The sequence below is a fragment of the Neofelis nebulosa genome, chromosome 9, assembly GCF_028018385.1.
Source record: "Neofelis nebulosa isolate mNeoNeb1 chromosome 9, mNeoNeb1.pri, whole genome shotgun sequence".
Lineage (NCBI taxonomy): Eukaryota > Metazoa > Chordata > Mammalia > Carnivora > Felidae > Neofelis > Neofelis nebulosa.
The window spans coordinates 123,737,463-123,751,186 of NC_080790.1; the positions used below are offsets into that span (position 1 = coordinate 123,737,463).

General features: G+C 40.2%; 1 protein-coding gene across 16 annotated transcripts in view; it reads right to left on the reverse strand.

Moving 5' to 3' along the window:
- PTPRT (protein tyrosine phosphatase receptor type T) overlaps positions 1-13,724 on the reverse strand; it is a 1,082,577-nt gene that overhangs the window by 231,593 nt on the left and 837,260 nt on the right. The gene's annotated exons all lie outside the window — the stretch shown is intronic.

Here is a 13,724-nt window from a genome sequence, read left to right on the forward strand (position 1 = left end):
ATACTTCTTATATTTGCACGATCTGGACAGAGAGACAAATGAGAGCCACAAACTGCTTACTTAAATGCTTAAATCAATAGATCAAACTAATGACCTGTTAAATGAGATATACTCGTTCCATCCTACTTTGGCAAATGCATCTGTACATAAAAACAAAAATCAGAAGATACATGCATAGTTTTCACCTGGCTATAAGTCAGCAAAATATATCTTTAAAAAAAAGGGATATAGGAACTGACTAGAAGGGGCTCCCACTAAGACTGGGACAATCTGAGCATAAAAATAAATAATAATGGCAATAGGTTATCATGGACTCAGTACAATCAGAATCTGTGAGTTTTCACTAATAGAAATAAATAATACATTAAAAACAAGGGAGAAAGGAGAGCCCATCCTCACAATAGATGTTAACCAATACATAAATTATCATGGAATGAGAAAAAACATCCTTTGGCAAACATCTTATCAAGAATTGATTCAGACAAGAATCATCAACAAATGCTAAAACTAAGGGAAGAAAATTTGATGAAGAACAGGATGTTTACCTCGTCTAGAAATAAATCCTCACAAAACATGTATACATTAAAAAGAAACAGTAACTTTACAGTGAGGAAAACCTTGGTGGAGAACACTTTAAGGATCAACTTTAACATTACCTATAATGGCACACATGGATATAAAGTGCCTCCTGATATGATGCACTGGGAAGAATTCAGTATCACTTTTGTAGTATTCCTGCCCAAAAAAGCATAACTTTAATCTAATCCCGAGCAAACCCAACACGGGGACATTCCACAAAATAACTGGCCTATCATAATTTTCAAGACTCAAGGTCAAGAGAGCCAAGGAAAGGCTGAGATATAACGAATCTAAAGAGACATGACAACTAAATGTAACAAGTGATCCTGGGCCAGATTAAAAAAACAAAAACAAAAAAATCTGACATAAAGGACATAATTGAGTCAAGTGGCAAAGCTGGGACTAATGGTATTACATCAACATTAATTTCCTGGTAATTGTATTGTACTGTATTGGAAATGCATGTTGAAGCATTTAGGTGTAAAGGGATGACAGATCACTGACTGACAGATTGATAGTCAGATAGAGTTGGGGAGACAGAGACAGAGAGAGAGAATGGAATGGTAAAGCAAATATGGTAATCTGTAAGCAATTAGGGAGCTAGGGTGGTCTATGAAAGCTCTTTACGTTATTCTTGACACTTTTCTGTAAGTTTGAAATGACTTTGAAACAAGGAGTCAAAAATATTTGCCAGAGTAGAGGGAGTGAATTGGGGTAGATCAAAGAAGGCTGGTAATGGGTTGATCATAGTTGAAATAAGGGGCATACAGAAATGAGTCTATGATACTCTTTATTTTTGTACAAGTTTGAGATTTTCCATATTAACAAATTTCTTAAAGGGAGAGAATTTTTTTTTTGCCACATCCTGAATATATTGTGTTCTCTTTGTCTTAGCTATTACCACCTTTCTCTACAGCCATTATCTCTTTCCTAAATGGCTGCAATAGCTTTCTGTCCACTCTACCTACAGCCTTTCTTGACCCTGATAATTCATGCCTCTCTGTAATCTTTTAACTGCCTAGGACAGATCCCACTAATCCCTATTTAAACTCTCCAATGGATTCCTGGTAGATTAAGGGTAAAACCCCAGCTCTTCCCCTTGATTGTTACTTCCCTGCATAAACCGACATTGCCATTTCTTCTTTTTACTACTTTCTCCCTCTAGGCAGATTGCTTTTGTTTACAATCCCTGAACCTACTCAATTCATTTCGTCCTCAGGGCCTTTACATTTGCTGTTCCCTCTGCCTGGAATCTCATAATCTTCATGTCCTGATCATTTGAGTTTTGTATCTGTCACTTCCTCAAGATGCCTTCCCTGATGGTTCCACTCAATTGCCACACTCTCCATTCACCCTCTATCATAGATCATTCTTTTCTATTCTCACCCATCCTTACATGAAATTGTAATTTTTATGAACTTGCCATGCTTCCCACCAGATATAAAGAAAGACCATGAAGGCAAGAGACTTGCTCATTCTTTTCACTGATGGCACAGTACCTGGCACATACTGATCATGCCATAAAAAATGGGGGATGTTAGACATTCAAATTCTAGTTTTGTTTTTCATTGGTTGACTGAACTTGGGTAAATCCCTTGGGCAAATCCCTTGGGCAAATTCCTTAATCTTTCTGAATCACACTGTCCTCATCTATGGAATGGTAGCAATACCCAATGCACATCTCACTGGGTTGAACAAAATTTTGAACGCACATGTGCCTGAGAGATGCAAAGAAGTAGACGTGCATGGCTTTATTATTATAATGAATTGATACTGGGATTATTGACAAAATCATGTTCCCTGTCTAAAAGAGAATAAATTCTAAGCTTTTAACTATAGCCTGCTAAGTCCTCCCACCCCTCATTATCTGCTTCCTGTCTTTCTCTCTCTGGCCTTCTATCTATATCTCAGAATCAATCCTATCAAATCTTCCCAAATCATGGAATGATACAATTTGGGCCTCTGCTCAGATGCTTCCTTTATAGGACACGCTCAGTCCTCTGACCTATTGTCTGCATGAGAAATACCCACTTACCTTCAAAATTCAAATAAATTGTCATTTTTTTTCTATGAAACTTTTCCTAAGTACCTTCTCATCCCTTCCATCTCCAGGCTTCCAGGGGTACAGTGGGTACTCCACCAATGAGACCCCTGATACGGTTTATTGTAGACATTTGTTTGCATGACTGTCTTTCCCACTGTACTGTGTGTTCTCCAGGGCAGGAACTGTACCTTATTTACCTGTTTACCTGTGCATCTCCCCACCAGATCAGAGCAAGCCCTTAATAAATGGCTGTTGGATTTTTGCTGCCACCACCACCACCATCAGCAGCAGCATCTCCTTACAGAGGAGAGAATGGCCAATGATGACACAGTTTTGCAGAATAAACAAATGCAGATAAATGGGGGAGACCGGGTTCAAGTCATGGCTCTGACCTTGGGCAAATCACTTCCCCACTCTGGACAACAGTTTCTTTTTCTGTTGTAAGAAGGGCACCGTATAATCTATACACTCCTTTCTAAAACTACATGTCATGCTTCCCATTCCTCAACACCAGAATTATACTCTAATTGGGATGTCCAAAGTGTGGTTCCTGGGCCTCATGGAGAGAGCGTTAGACCTTCCACAAGGGACTGGGAACTCCCAGGTCTAAACCAACAGAAGCTAGAGCCGTCCTTCATGCCTCCCTGCACAGCTCTTATCTGACCTTAATGATCACGGCTCTCTGTGAGAGATCCTTTGAGCTGTAATTACTAATTGATGTTTGTAAAGTCTTTGAAATTCTCAGGTGACAGATGTAATCAAGGGCCAATTTATTATGATAATTGTTATTAGTACAGCTCCTCATTATTTGTTGATGTTAACGGCAGGGCCAGCAGGTGTTTCAAGATTAAGCAGGGGATTGAGGCTGGCCATATCTGGGCAGAGAAAGAGATAAATGTGATGTGTGGGGGATCTGAGGTCTTTTAGAGACCCTGCTGATTTCAGTCTAGTCAGATTCCACTTTGTGGGGTAATGAATCAGCATCAAGGCACTAAATGTATAAGGCTGCCTAATGGCATGTTTACATGTTCATGTTCAAACCCAGCTCGGTCTCTTGCTCCTGGAATGTGCTTCGGCACATCCTCAGTCTTGGCTTGCTCCTCTGTTAAATGAAGATGCATCCAGTATGAATTTACACTTGCTGTGTAATTGTGCAATTTGCACTTGCCTGAGGCAAGGAAGAGCGGATGTGGGAAGACCAGTTGGGAGGCTGTTGAGGTTCCCCAGGCACAAGATGATGATATTTAGGATGAGGATGGTGACACTGGAAATGAGAAGAACATGTGGACTGAAGAAAACTTGAGTGTCGAACCAGTAGCATTTGGTGAGCAACTGGGTACAGCAAGTGAGGTGTCCTGGGCAACCCAGACTTCTAAGATAGGAAAGACCCAGGGATCTTTTTGGAGGGGAGGAATGAACAATTCAGTTTTTAAGAAGCCATTGCTTACTATCTCCACCAGTCTCATGTAGGTTTGGTTTATGTGAATCTCATCAACTCTGCAGCCCAATAAATTGACTTAATGGGCAAATCTGGGGGCCATGATGTAAAGGTTGGAACATGACCAACATTCAGTTTCCAGGAAGGGCTTGCAGAACTGCCCACTTGTTTCTGTGTAAGTGCATTTCTAACCTCCCTTTGAAATCTCACTCTTCCTGTCTCCTCGATGTATCCAGTGTGCCAACTGGTGTCTTTGCACACTTTGGACTTCACTGATTTTGTTTCTCCTCCCTTAATTACCTCCTCCTGAACCCTATTCCCAGTCTATTCAAATGTGATTGATGGATTTCAAAAGCCTGTGCACCCTCTGATTTTTCGTGTCCTTTCCTTAGTACACCTCTATACTCTGCCTCATATATATCACCTGTGACATTCTAGTAATGATAGCTGACACTAACTCAGTGTTTATTGCAAGCCAAGCACCATGATAAGCATTTTTAATGCATCTTCTTAACATTTACATTTTGATAAAGTTGATACTATGGGCGTAAAAATTTTCCGAATGAGAACTTGATTCATAGAGTCTAAATCACTTTCCTAAGGTCACATGGATGGTCAGTGCCAACCTATGCAACAGACTCTGTACCAGGTATGTTCATCAACAATGCCTAGGGAAAAAAAACTTTGAGATCCATTAATTTATTTAATGGAATTAATTGATGGCATTAATGCTATTATACAGCACAAGAAACAAAATCACTGAGTGTAAATGACTCCATTAAAGTTCAATTTAATATTGTATCACAATGTTGATTGGGAAGCAGAGACAGTATGGTATTGGAGTAGAGACAGTGTTGAGTGTTGGAGTAGAGATAGTATGATATTGGCCAGTATCTCCTCAGGGCCCCTTATGTAAGAATATACATGATAAATCTCCCTTCTAGAGTCTCCCATGGAAAGTATGTATGCTTCTTTCCATGAAGAGAAGCTTTGCAATCTGCCATACATTCCTTTTTGCCTTTGCTTCCAGGAAGCTCAGGAGGTACAGCTAATGTTCTATTTCATTAACCACCTATGTTAGGCCTCTAGTGTAACGACAACGTTTCTTCTGCTAAGATTCTTGAGCTAATTTTAAATTTATATTAAGTCAGTATGCATACGTATTCACATATATACACACATAATTATATACACATGCTAAAATATTTATGTGTATTATGCATACATACACATATGCTGAATTTGCACATGTGTGCATGCACAAATACATACACGTATATGTGATATCTTCATTCAAAAGGTGCTTAGGAATATGAATAAAGTTATCACGATCTATTATTTATTCCTTACAAAGACTCCGGGGAGCTTGGGAGGGCATGTCTTGTCGCTACTTGACAGATGGGGAAACTGAAGTTTAGTAGGCAGGTATTCATTTCATGAAGCTGAAAAATAGCAGAGCCAGTTTTTTTTTTGTTTTTTTTTTTTTAAATTTTTTTTTCAACGTTTTTTATTTATTTTTGGGACAGAGAGAGACAGAGCATGAACGGGGGAGGGGCAGAGAGAGAGGGAGACACAGAAGCGGAAGCAGGCTCCAGGCTCCGAGCCATCAGCCCAGAGCCCGACGCGGGGCTCGAACTCACGGACCGCGAGATCGTGACCTGGCTGAAGTCGGACGCTTAACCGACTGCGCCACCCAGGCGCCCCTAAGCAGAGCCAGTTTTTAAAGTCATAGATCCAGTTTCCAAATTCAGTGGTATCCCAACTTTTTCACCATTTGGAGGCCAATTGGGCCAAACTTCATAAGGACCCTTGGTTTGCAAGGGGCCTGATGGAAGCAGAAAGCCCTGCTATGTGGAAACTTAGGTTGCTATTTCCATGAGCCTTTTGAGGGCTGGGGGCTGGAGCCTCAAGACCCAGACTGACAAGATTATCAGCTATCAACATTTGGGTAACCTCCATTTCCTTTTCCAAATGAGTCTAAGTATCTTTGTGTTGAAAGGAAAATGTTCTTGGTCCCTCAGGTCTCATACCATGATAATAAAATCTGTAGCAACTAGGAGTGAGTGAAAAAATAAATTAGCAACCTGGGAGAGCTCATTTTGGTATTTGTACAAGGTGACACTCAGGGAATTCCTCTCTCACTTAGTAAGAGAAGTTTGAGCCCCAACAGGGCTTCAATAGAAGTTCAGAACTTTTAAGAGCAGGTGCTAAGGCTCACATAGTAGAAAGGAGCTTAGAGGTAGGTATGCTCAGGAGGCTGGGTGATCCCCAAGATCTGAGGATTGGGAAGGAGGACTGGGCAGGTTGATGCAGCAGGCAAAGCAGGCTCTGGTGAAAAAGCAGGACTTGGAGGGGAACTGACCAGGCCTAAGCTTTCCAAAGTGGTTATAGAAAGGTTTTGGTGATAACCCTGGCTTCCAAATGTCCATTTCAGTCTCCCTCTCTACTTTCACTCAGCTGCGGCAGAGCTGATACAATCCAGAGACAAGTTCCTAACGTAGGACTATGGTAACAAGTCAGTAAAATAATACGTGGAGGTCTTCGGTTCACAGTTTTCTGATACTTTGGCAGCAGTTGATGGGTGGGAGAGATCTAAAGTTTTCTGAGGCCTCTCAACCATACTTCATGGTAGACTTGGAAGAACCACTGCCTTTCAAAGTGGAATAGTGCCAACAGGGAGTATTAGACATTTCTTTACCATGTATCGATGGAGAGAAAATGAGAAAGCTGTTACTAAAATCCCTTCTTCAGTATGAAGTAACTGAGATTCTATGAGATTGTTGGATGCTCCTGGCAGTCTATTCATTCACTGATTTAAATGGAGTCGCTTTGTGAGACCAATTGGGAAGTAGCACAGGTGATAGCACCTTCTTAGTGTCTGGGATGCAGTAGGAGCACAATAATAGAAAGTTCTCAGGATCTGTAATAGGAAATGGACAGGTGCTTCAAGATTGAGTGTATCATGGGAATTTGATGGAAAAGTTTCATTATGGGCAATAATAAGGAAGTGTGGTGGTCATTAAGGATGTTCTCAAATACCTTAAGTTCACATTCTTGGCACTTGGCTGGAATCAGCTGCCTCATTGTTTTTGAAGTTAAGCATGGCCGCATAAATAGCCCTGGCCAATGAAATGTCCAAGTGCTGGGTATCATTTTGTGTGGAAATTTTTTAGAATGAGCGCCCTTTTGCCACATTTCTCTTCCTCTGCCTTGGTGATTGTGTAAGCATATGTCAAAATGGACTTTCCCTTAGCCTCAGGCCCCTGAGTGACTATGATGAACAGAGTCCTTCTGCCGACCCATTCTGGACATGCAGAAGGAATGAACAATATTTCTTTTTCTGATAATACATGGATATTTCATGGTTGTTTGCTACTATAGCATAAATTAGTTTGTCCTAACCAATACAGGGGTTTTCTTATAAATTCCCTGATTGGAATATCTAAAACCCAAGTCATGAGATACCCCTGTATGATCTTAACCCTAACCCATCTGAGCTTGGGCCTCCCCTATCTTCTCATTCCATGGTCCACCTGAGCTTTCCTCACGTGACAAATGAGAAGTCACTAAAGGAGAAACAGAATCAGGAAACGGGGTTGGGAGGGGCAAGATTACTCCCCAAAGACAAAATCGATTATGTCACAAGATTCAACAAGAACAGAGGTCAGACTTGGACCATGTGTGAAACATTAAACTAATAAAAATAAAGCCTGAAGTGAGGTTATGAAGCAATTAAGTGATGGGTGAGTCAAGACAGTCAACAGCTGCCACATAGACATAGTTCCTGAGGTTAGATAAGGACGCTCCAACCTTCCCCTGCCTCAGGAGAGGAGCTTCAGGAAAGTAGCAAAAAGGAAAAGAACTTGGGGGGGGGGGGAGGTAGATCATTCATCTTGAGATGTTAAGCAACAGCACAAGTTCACATCATTGGAAATAGCCCAAATTCAAAGCCAAGTCTGTCTGATGACTACCTCTCAATTCTTTCCACCCCACCATGCCTCAGAAAACCAATCCACGTACACACATTCTTTTAACGGTTTTTGGACACAACTAAATATAGCTCCTTCCAGTACATTCAGAGACGCAGAACTCTCCATAACCACACTCTACCTAGATAATCCTCACTATTATAATGTGATTACACTGCAAACATGAGGACCCCTTCAAAATAGCATCTGGCTTCCAACTGCTCTCAAGAGGCAATTGAGTTCAGGAGCTGGAAGAGAAAGCGAGAGAATGAGAACAATCACCCTGTACTTCCCAATTCTCTTATTTAGATCACCATTTGGCAGAGGCATCATCCAGGTTAAATGTGCTCCTACATGATGAAAAAGATATGGCAAGGAAAGAGTTTTCTCTCTGCATAAATATAACATGCACAACAACCCTGCCCAAGAAAAGGTGGCTTCTGGTGGATATTTGCATGAATTTGCCACACTTGTTTTGCATCCAACCGTTAATTATGGTCCTTTCAACTTCACAATTATGGCTAATGGTGGTGGGGATGCAGAGAACAGTAGATTCAGCAGACCTCATTCTGGGAGGAGTGGGGGAGAAAACAATGCAAAACTGCACCCACCTGCTGTTTACAACTGAGACAGTTACTCTGGGTACCATTTGGAAGATGTGGAGGAAATCAAGGCTGCCCAGGAGCCTGGAGCTTGGGAAATGAGACAGCTGGGGAAAAGTCTTACTGCTATGATGGAAGGAAGGTCCTCCAGGGGCTCATCTGTCTATGGTGAAAATAGCTCAGAACCACATCTCTCATGCCACACAGAATGGAAATTCAGACTGCACTGACACTTACTTGGTATCTTTCAGAATTCAAGATCTTTTCTCATTTAATCTTCAAAATGACTGTGTGAGTTTTATATTACCATTTCGATTTCATAAGCAAGAAAACAGACTCACAAACAAGAAACAGTTCAAAACAGTTCATACTCTCATTCATTCACTCATGCAACAATCATCAAGTATCTACTATGTGTTAAATATTGTATTTAGTATGGAGAATACAGAGGCAAACAAAACAGAGCTGCTACCTCCGGTAGCTCTCAGTTTAAGGATGAAGGCATGCACTACGCAAAAATAAGTGCAATTAAAAGTGTGCTCAGTGTTATAAAAAAAAAAAAAAGAACAGGTTAACATGTGAGTGAGTACTGGCATGGACAGCTCTTAGAAAATATAAATGCCGAGTTCTCAGAGGATGGGACATCGAAAAGGAGGCCTGAAAAATGAGAAGGTACTAGTTCTGCAAAGAATGAAGAGACAGTCAGGTAGAATTACAGCTTGCATAAGGGCCCCAAAGTGAGAAAAATATCTTGGAATGTTAGGGAAATAATGTTTTGGAAAATGGTAAGGAGAGGAGGGGCAGTGAACATGTAGCAGGCATGGTCTAACTATCTCTGAAGTACAATTCTAGGTTCTAGGCATCGTTTTGAAGGAGGGCATTGGAAAAAAGGAGTATGTCTATGAAAGTACAGAACAAATAGGATTAAGAAGATAGAGAAAATCATTCCAAGTGAGAAACAGAAGTAACTGCATGTTAGACATCAATAAGATATAGCCTGGGTGACCAAACAAAGATGGTAATTGGTACTGTCTTATTTTCTCCAAGAGGCTGACATGGGAAGAAAGATTTGATTTGTTCAAATAAATACAAGTGCCCAAGAGTACAGAGTTAAGAAGACCAAATTTGGCTTTATAGAAGGAAGAAAGTTCTAATAATTTTACCTGCTCCACAAAGGAATCAACTCTTTCCCTCCAGAGAATTGCAGTGATCAAGCTGAGGTTCTATAATGCCCTGCCAAGCACACCTTATTGGAGATTTCTTTGTAGGCTGCTGGTCTGCATTAGATGACACTGCAAAATTGCCCAGTTCTAAAATGATATAATAGATCTATGATATAGCCATATCCAAAATAAATGGTTACAATATGGCTTGATTTACAAGAAAGACTGGCACCGAGGAGTCAGAACCAAGGACAGTGCTCTAACAGCCAACACTGCCCTTGTTCTCCATAAGAAAGCATCAATGGCTAAATGTGATATTACTAATCTGATCAAAATTCCCAGTAAAAGTGCCTGTCAACAATCCACACTTCAGGAAAATACCTGCAAGGTCTCTGAGCACCATGCCTCATGATGTACATCACACTTGGGCTCTCCATTGTGTTTACAGAGATGGATTAAAATACTTCCACATTTATGTAGATGACTGTAGAATTTACAGAATATCCTTATCCTCATCCCATTAATATTCAACACAGATCTTATGTCAACATTTAATGAGTGAAGAAATGCCTTTTTTTGACGTTTGGTATGCACTTGCTAGAGGTTTACTTAATTAATTGATCAATCATATGTAACTATTTTTAATAGCTTACTTAAAATCAGAGTTATTAGGGTTTTGTGTGTAGGTAGTCTGATTGCACAGGTTGGATATTTATCCAGTCTGATGAACTGAAAAAAAAAACTCTATTTAATATCCGTAGAATAAATATACCTGGACCCTAAAATTTTCTTACCCCATTCTGATGAAACTTGCAGGTAGGGTTGGGAGCAATAAAACTGATTGACAGTGAGTTATTCAATCTGGCCAATGACTATCCTGCAACAAATGGCCATTTTTTGCTTTCCTTTAATTTGTTTTAATTTAATGTGACTTGGCCTCATCCTTTGTTTGGTTTTAATCTTCTAGTAATATGGAAATAGCTTGATCCAAGATATTTTTTCCTCTTTAAAGAGGGGAACAAAGAACCACTTAAAAGAATCAAACCTGGTACTTTTGTCTTCTGGCTTGCTTTATAGTTGCTGATTTTCATCACTTACAGTTTCATCACTTACAGTTTCCTTTGCTTCTCCCCATTTTCTTTGTAGATTGTTGTTTCCTGTTTTTTTAAAGGTTAGATTGGAAATCTGCCTTTATGTTTAAAAAAATTTACTTTTCAAAAATTCTCAGTATCAAAAATAAAGTAGTTGCTATTTGTTCCATCCTGTCTAAATTGGGGAAATTGGCAGATTTTTATTTACACTCATCAATCCTCCAACTCTTTCTCAGTTTGTGTTGACATAACAGCAGATTACAGACCTTGATTAGAATTGTTAATTCCTTACATCTTCTCTTTAATTACTTTTTTATATTAACTTTCTCTTTTGTAACATATTTATAGCAATTATTTAGCATTAACACTATGTTTAGTTAATTTCCAAGTTCAGTGTTGGTCTTTTCATTCCACATTTCTCTGTTCTTGATTTCTTTATTTTGATTCATTGCTTGGTCAATTGCTCTTTGAATGATTTATTAGAGGCAGAGCATGCGGGAGCCCCTGGATACTGAGAATGTCTTTCTGATGTATTTACACAAGAACAACAACTGGGCTGATAAAGAATTTGTGGGTTATAACATTTTCTCCTCAAAAATCCTCCAGGCTTAACTGCATTGTCTGCTGCCCTTTATGAGATGGAGAAATCTGAGAGGGGCCGGCAGAGATTTGTTAGACTGAGAATGGCTTTTCTGCTCCTATGACTCTTTAACTTAACTCTTTTCAGTATAACTTAATACTAAATACAGTAATTTGAAATAGTGTGTAGTTTTTTCCTTGTCAGAAAAATACAACATGCTGAGCATCCAGCTCCCACAGCTCTTCCTCTGCTCCTTTTTCTGTTTCCTCCTGTTCCTCTGTCCCTCTATGTTTCCCTCAAGACACCTGGCATAAGCACCCATCCAATTCCTTTCCTGCAAATCTTAGTTCCAAAACGGGAGCACACATGGTGTGGGATGGAAGGCATAAGTAATTAAATGGCCTTGTTCATCCGGAAGCAGTAGTAGAAACTACTTCCTGGATGAGGTAGCTTCAAAGTGGGGTGACTTCTTTCCCAATGGCAAGCCTCCTTCCTTGAGGAAGTAGTCTACTGTGTGAAGTTTGTAAAGCCAAACCTCCCACGGTTCTCTTGCCTCACCTGCTTGTTCCACTCAAGGCCAACCACACTTGGGTTAGGGAATTCCTCCTGGGGTCCATTTGTCTCTATAGACTTGGTCTCCAGCTGGGTTTCTATTAGAGTCATGGTAGGAATGTGATATAGATGAACTGAGTACAGCTGCTACTCTTCTTCACAGCATGGAAACCCAAACAGCACCTCTTGACATGTCGCCAAGAGCAGAGAAAACCACACCTTCTCAGAATTGTGCTCGACCAACAAACTGGCCAGTCTGGGATGCAGAGAAACAGAGACAAGATGGGCCCCCAGATGCTTTCTGCCCATCTTTATGTCTTCTTCCTCAATACGTCAGAGTGCTTCATGCAGAGGAAATACCAGATGGACAGATGGAAGGCAGTCTGGCAGCTTCTCTTTGTAGTTTTAGACTCTGAGGAATGTTGCTTGGGCAAGTAATAAATGCAGAACTGAAATACCAGTGTGGAATTTAAATGGGTATGTGGACATTTAAAATGTTAATTAGTTCCTCAATCCAGGTTTCTCATAAGGTAATGACTGCCACTGACAGACTAAGCTCTCTATCTCGGCCACCAGAGCCTACAGAGGCTATTCAGCACACACTTCACCAAATCTTGCTTTTGTTTCAGCTTTCCTTCCTCCAGTGAGTTTCTCACTTCTCCACATATACCATGGAACATGGCACACACCAGACTCCCTTATGTTAAGAAAAGGTCTTGCAGGGGAGGGGAGGGTTGCGCATACTATGTAATCTTAATATGAACTATAGGGCTTAGCTTATGTCAGTATTTGTTGTATATTTGTTGAGTGAAATATGGCAACCTGAGATATATCCACAAAAACAAAATGGGAAATACTTGTGTCATAAGAGGAACTAAAGATATTTAGTTTGCAGAAAATAAGACCACCTGGGTGTATCTGAACAGAGGGGAAGTGGATGGTAGGAAAGATCTTATGTAACTAAAAGAATACCACCTAAGAAGGTGATTGCATTGGTTCTCTTGGGACCTAAGGGTATGGACCAAGAGCATTGGGTAGAACCTATAATAAGAAACATATTTTGGGGCACCTAGGTGGCTCAGTTGGTTAAGCGTCCGACTTCAGCTCATGTCATGATCTCACAGTCTGTGAGTTCGAGCCCCGTGTTGGGCTCTGTGCTGACAGCTCAGAGCCTGGAGCCTGCTTCAGATTCTGTCTCCCTCTCTCCCTGCCCCTCCCCCACTCATGCTCTGTCTCTCTCTGTCTCAAAAATAAATAAAAACATTAAAAACATGAAAAAAATAAACATATTTCAGGCAGTACAATAGAAGGCTTTCTTAGAGCCACCGACACCCCAAAGATCGGTAAAATTACCACATAAAGAAATGAGTTCTTGGTCATTAGAGATATTCAAGAATAAGCACTAATACCAGTTAACTGTGATGTTGTAATGTTGATTGTTTTATGTGTAGGGAGAGAGAGGTAGATATTTGGTGACCTTTCCCATCCTTTTCAGCCCCGTGATTTTGTGATGTTATGACTGGTATCCCATCTTGACCAAAGAAATATCTGACACTAAAAAGTTTCCCTTGTCTTTGGGAGAAGAGAATATTTTCTAATGTGAAAATTTTCTATTGCTAATAATAAAAGAGTTAGTATTCACTGATTAACTACAACATGCTTAATGCATTCATAAATAACAGATAGGTATTTTATGGATGAGGAAAT